Here is a 6,690-nt window from a genome sequence, read left to right as displayed (position 1 = left end):
AAGAGATCCTAAGGAAAGGAAAGAAAGATGGACTGGAAAAAGAAGTTGGTTTGTTTATGGAAGCATCTTCTTGTACAAAACGTGTCTGGAATACTTGCAGAAACCAACAGTTTTTTAAATGAGTTTGAGTGTTTTCATTGGATGATTTCAAATGATTCCCTTTCATTTGATTATGTTCAGCATACCATAATATACTTGAGAGATCAAAACATGATGGTGGATGACATAAAAGGTTTTGACCAGTTCTGTAGCCTTTTTGAGCCCTTTTGTTGAAAGTGCTCAAATAGGTGAAGGCTCTAAAAGTGAGCCAGTTAGTGAATGAAAGTTTAATATGGTCAAAGACCAATCAATTAAATACAAATAACTTAATAAGATACAGTCAGGCAATACTATAATGGGATAAAACATACACAGTGTAACATATAATTAGGCAATACTATAATGAGAATAAAACATAGACAGTATAAAATATAATTTCCTCCCCAAAACGGGTTAATATTCCTAGGAATATTAAAAAAATATTTGAGTATAATTATAAAAGAATCTGGAGTGGAATTCAAGTTAAAATGAGAGACTGGAGGAAGAGGAAGGAGTCAATTAGTACAAGGAATGCTATGGTTAAAATGTTTCTAGTTCCTAGGTTGACTTATTTATTTTATGTATTGCCTTGGCATATACCAGAATACGTACTGAAGATATGGCAAGGAGATATAGATAGATTTGTTTTTGCATCAAAGAAACCAAGGACAGCTAATAGGTATAGATATTATGGTATTAAAGATGGGGGATGGGGGATTCCCAATATAATTTACTATTATGATGCATATCAATTAAGGCACTTAATGATTTGGTTGGAGGAAGAATTAGGAGAAGAGCTGAATGGGATAGAAAAGGAAAATTTAGAGGTAGTAGGAGGAAAGGAAAGTTTATTTGAGAGAACGAAAAGGAGGAAGAAGATAGGTGTTAAATTATCAACCTTTATGGGGCCCAGTAGGGTATGGGAGAAGTGGAAAAAAGAACTCGCTCCGGAGATATCATCTATTACTAAAATGTGGTACTATGATAAATTTGCTCCATTAAGGGGATCGCTGTCAAAGGAAGTAGGAGATAAACTGAAGAGGATTACAATTCGAGAATTGAAAGAGGTTTGGGGTACTGATGGGGTGAAGAAAGAGGAGTATAATATTTTGAATAATATTAATTGGTTGTTAAAAAGTCAAATCTCCTCATTGTTGAAGGAGGAAGAACTTAAAAATATTGGTAAAAGAATTAATACTCCCTTTGAAAACTTGGTGAAAGAGTATAGCGAAGATAAGTCAAAAATAGTTTCAAAATTTTATAAGATTTTATTAGGTACAGGGAAATTCCCGAGAGAATTTTTGAAGGAGCATTGGGAAACAGATATTGGAGATAAAATTTTAGATGAAGATTGGGAGAGGATGTTTAGATTACCTCCCTTTGTTACAACATCTAGGTTAGTGCAGGAGCAGGGATTGAAGATGATACAGAAATGGTATTATACACCCATTAAGATGTATTATATTTCTAAATCAGGGAGTAAAAATTGTTGGAGGAAATGTGGAGAAATTGGAACTTTCAGTCACATGTGGTGGGATTGTCCCTTAGTGAAAAAATTCTGGTTGCAGGTTGGCATAGAGATGACAAAGATTATGGGATGGAAAATAAGTATATCTAAAGCAATGGTTATTATTAATTTGCATGGCGTGGGATTAAGATCAAAAGAGGATAGTAAATGGATTAATTTGATGTTAGTAGCAGCAAGACAAGTGATAGCAAGGAATTGGAAAGAAGCTGAGGAATTGACAATTAATCACTGGAGGGATAAAATGAATAATATAATTATTTTGGAGTATTTAACGATGAAGATACGAAGAATGAACGGATTAAAGGTTAGGGAACAGGAAGAGGGGTGGTTTAGGAAGATGGTGAGATATTTGGAAAAGTTTAAACAATTTAAGATGATTGGTTGGTTAATAAGAAAATGAATGGATAAGATGTTTAAATAGAGTGATGGAGTTGTATTTGGATGAAATGTTAATAGTTATAAATTTATGGAATATTATAATGTATCTATGGCCTGGGACTCTCACAGAGGTGGATTGGTGTTGGAATATATAACAATAAAATTAATTAAAAAAAATTCCCTCCCCAAAACACTGATTAAATTCCAGAACCAAGGCATTCAGTTGGGTATTCCCCTTAAGAATTGCTTCCGGAGACTTATAGCTCGCGTAGCAAATTTTGCCACACATAAAGTGGTTCCTTTGTTCCTATCAGCCAATAATTTGTCTAGCTGAAATCTAATATTTCTTCCAGGGACACTGGCATAGATCGGGAGTATATAATCGGCCCTAATACGCTGATATAATTTACATTGGAATAATACATGCTCCCTATCTTCCAGTTTATTGTCCCCACAAATACACAGTCTCTCCTCATATAATTATCCTGTGTATCTGCCTTCAATAATAGCTGACAGTAACATATCAAATCTGAGAAGAGTAAATGCTCTCCTATACTCTGCTTTGTCAAGATTTTGCAAGTATGGCATCAGTGTTATTTTATGTAACTCCTCTATTCCTGGTAAATAACCTTTAAGCTGATTCAGATCATGCTGTCTTTCGACATCCAAGATCCTCTGTTTTAGAAAGGGTTTAACCAGATTATGCTCCATATTGAGCAAAAATTGTTTAGATAGTCCATAATAGCCCAACTTGAACTCCGTTTCTCCGATCCACGGAGGAACAAATGAATCTCTTACTATCAGCCCCGCCAAGCTGGTGGGCTGAATCATTAGTTTGTACCAGTAGAGAATAGCAGCAATCCACAATCTTGCTTTCACTGTAACCATACCCGTTTCTACTCTGATAAGTGAGTTGGGAGCACATGGAGGGACTTGTAATATATGCCTAAGGAATTTAGATTGCACTTTCTCCGCTAACTGCCAGAGATGCTGATATGGTGTTATACTCAAAGGTGCCCCATATAACATTTGGGCGAGGGCCTTGGCCTTAAAGATCTTGACTGCAGCCGCCCCGGAGGTCCGGTAGAATTTCTCTATGGCTCCTGAGCTTTTTGCTGCACTAGTTGTGACGTAGTCCACGTGTGCCTTCCTGGCCCCTGAGGCCTGAAAAACTGCCCCTAAATACTTAAAGCAGCATGTCTGTTCAATAGCCCTGTCGTTTATCTTCCAATGATATACCTTAGGTCTATTTGCAAAGGCTAACATTTTGATCTTGAGTAATTTATTTCAATCTGGTTAACTTGACAGTAATGTGCTAGAATTTTCATTGCTCTCTTTAGCCCAATTGGGGTCCTGTCTGAAGACTGCTTTTTTGGTCCGTCTTATCCTGTCCCTGTGCCTGTGTAAAATGCCGATCTGGACCCAGCTTTAAAGGTGCTACTCTTACTCTTTTCTACTATTTAATTGAGAATAAGGGTTGCTAGCCCCACCCATGTGGGGCAAGGGGATCCCTCCAAGCCCAGATGGCACTTTCTGCCACAGCTCTGAGCCACAGGGGAAGAAAAATAAAAATTTTAAAATGTCTGTTAGTTGATGGTGTAATGTCAACTTCTGAAAAACCCAGAAATGATGTGATGCCTCTCTAGAAATTGGGTGAAATTCTATTGGCAATGGTATGACATCACTTTTCAGTGGTGGTAGGAAACATGAGCTGGGGCAAGCAACTGTAACTATGGATATGAATTTCCAGGAGCTATGCAGGGCAGAGGAATATAAAGTTATATCCTAGACCAAGAAAGACAGACTTACATCTTCTATGGCTATTTCGCTCCACCTACATCATGCTTAACATTCCAGGGATAATCATAATTAAATTATACTGTCTCTCTTGCAGGAAATAATAGCCAGCTAGATGAGGTCAAGAAATATTTAGGACAAAAAGAGCATGCAAATGTGTCAGTAGAAAGTGCAGGTTGTGACTCAGAACATACAGAAAACAGCAGGTTCAGTCTCCAGCATCTCCAGTTAAAAAGCTCAGTAGTATTATGTGGAGAACATGGAGAGCTGCTGCCAGTCAGACTAGATAGTACTTCTTACCTTGATGGACCAGTGGTCTGATTCAGTATAAGACAGTTTTATTTGTGTCTTTCACGAGTGTCATAGCGCAATAACCATAAAACATTAAAGTAGGCCTGACATTTTTATATCCACCAAGCTGAATATAAAGTTCACTGAATTTGCTTACTGCCTGAGGGTAAACTAGACACATAGCATTTCCACAGTAGTGAAATTTCCCACATTGATGTTTTTAAAACTGTGCATAATGTGAACTTTTCTGCAGTAGATTTTTCCTCACTAGGCACAAACCTGACATTTTTTGCTTCTTACCCCACATTTTCAGAACTCGCTAAAATTGGGGATTCCAAAAATGTGGGATAAGGAGGAGAAAACTTCAGGTTTGCACCTGATGAGAAAAAATCTACTGTGAAAAAATTCACATAATGTGCAGTTTTAAAAGCATAAATGTGGGGAATTTTACTACTGTGGAAATGGCCAAAATGGCTTTCCAGTGTTTTTTTTAACCTATAAACTGAATCAGTTTAACCTGTAAACTAAGCCAGTTTAGGGCTGCAGCACAGTGAGAGGTGTTCTTTGAAAAAAAAAATATTTTGCCCAGTTTGTGATTTGAATCATGCACTTCAAATACACACAGAGATCTGTTATAGAGAAATGCAGGATACTGTGATACTAATATATTTCCTTTCTAAGGCAAACACCTCATAAGGGTTATTTAGATGGCAAAAGTGGTTATGGAGTACAGGTTGGTGAGAAGGATGTTATCTGGTGAGAAAGATGTTATCTGAAGGGGTATAAAAATATCTGGAAACTGCCAATTGCTCCACCCTGTGCTACTTTAGTACACATCTTAAATTTTGCCATTTGAGAAACAGAAAAAGTTAAAATTGAAGATAGAAAACAAATTCTGTAATTAACAAAATAAAGCATATTATTTATTATTTGGACTGAAACTCTCTTAAACTTTATAGGTAGGATCACCAAAATATCTGGAAATCTATTTAAACTTTAAAACACCAAAAACCTAGACTATTTAAATAATATATTATCATTAAATGTATTATAGCATATTAATTGTAGCCAATATATTTACATTGCAGGGCTTTTTTTGTAGCAGGAACTCCTTTGCATATTAGGCCACCTACCCCTGATGTAGCCAATCCTCCAAGAGCTTATAGGGCTCTTTTTACAGGGCCTACTGTAAGCACTTGAAGGATTGGCTACATCAGGGGTGTGTGTCCTAATATGCAAAGCAGTTCCTGTTACAAAAAAAGCCCTGCATTTAAACAAAAATATATTGTTGAAGGCAGGGATTTTTTTGAGCAGGAACACACAGGAACGCAGTTCTGGCTGGCATGGTGTCAGGGGTGTGGCCTAATAGGCAAATGAGTTCCTGATGGAACAATGGTGACATCAGGGGTGTGGCCTAACATGAAAATGAGTTCCTGCTGGGCTTTTTCTACAAAAAAAGCCCTTGTTGAAAGTATGTTGTATATGTCTACAATATATATAGTTATTACATAGCTGGGGGGCGGGGAATGAAAAAAAGCCCTCACATTGTTTCAGGCTATTTGGGGGGCGGGGTGAGAAAACCCTTGTCCTAATAAGCATTTCATTAATTCCAATTTTTTTTAAAAAAATCAGAGGAGTGTGTTTTTTTTAGTGTCCCAATTTTTCCAATGGAAAAGTTGGGGGGGGGGGATTGGGAAAGCGGTGGTGGTGGAAAATATTTTCCCCTAATTTTTTCTGACCCTTCACATTCCCATTCTGGACACAATTTCAATCTCTTTTCAAGCCTGTCTTTGAGAATAAGACTCTTCTTCACCTTAGCTCAAAGAAGGGCGGGGGAGTGAAATTCTATTGAATCTTCTCGAACTGTCAGCCATTTTTGATACTAACACATCCATAGTATGCTTTTGGACTGGTTGACTAAGCTGGTTGACTAAATTAAGGTACCATGCTTCATCTGTTCTTACATTACCAGGCAAACTGATTACCAAAGATGGTACTGGGAAACAAGTGTAAGCCTTATGTCATTTGTAACATGGAAGACCCAAAAGGCTTCATTCTGTTCTCTACGCTGTCTAAACATCTACATGACATTGTTAGCATAGATTGTCCAGAGACAGTCTGAGTGAGATTGAAATGCCCTTGGGCTAATAATAAGACCAATCAAGATCTGCAAGAATAGAGCTGCCAAGCCCCGGGACTGGGTGGGGGTTCTCCCGCCCTGGAGGCTCCCAACCTGCCAGCCCACAAATGGGTGTAGTCATCCCATTTCAGAAACCTACCTGCCTAGTAAGTTTTTGAACAAAAAATAAAATAAATACCTGACATAATACTTTAAAATGAAGTTGGAAGGACTAATCTACTTTGAATGAACAGTAGATTGCTTTTTCACTTCATCCACTTTAATAAAATTGTTAACTAGTTTAACATTTTTCCAGTGATTTTCCTTCTTTAAAATTATTGCCTATCAGTAAGAGAGGCTGTTCTTGCCACGAAGCTCTTGCCTTTCATCAGTATCATGAAATATAAATCAGAAATAAGTTCAAAGTTATTGGGCTGGCAGGAGGAACCTTCCTCGACGTTGCTGGTGCAATGACATCATCTGGAAGTGACATCATTGC

The sequence above is a fragment of the Heteronotia binoei genome, chromosome 8 (genome assembly GCF_032191835.1).
Source record: "Heteronotia binoei isolate CCM8104 ecotype False Entrance Well chromosome 8, APGP_CSIRO_Hbin_v1, whole genome shotgun sequence".
NCBI classification, from domain to species: domain Eukaryota; kingdom Metazoa; phylum Chordata; class Lepidosauria; order Squamata; family Gekkonidae; genus Heteronotia; species Heteronotia binoei.
This window is presented reverse-complemented; position numbering follows the sequence as displayed.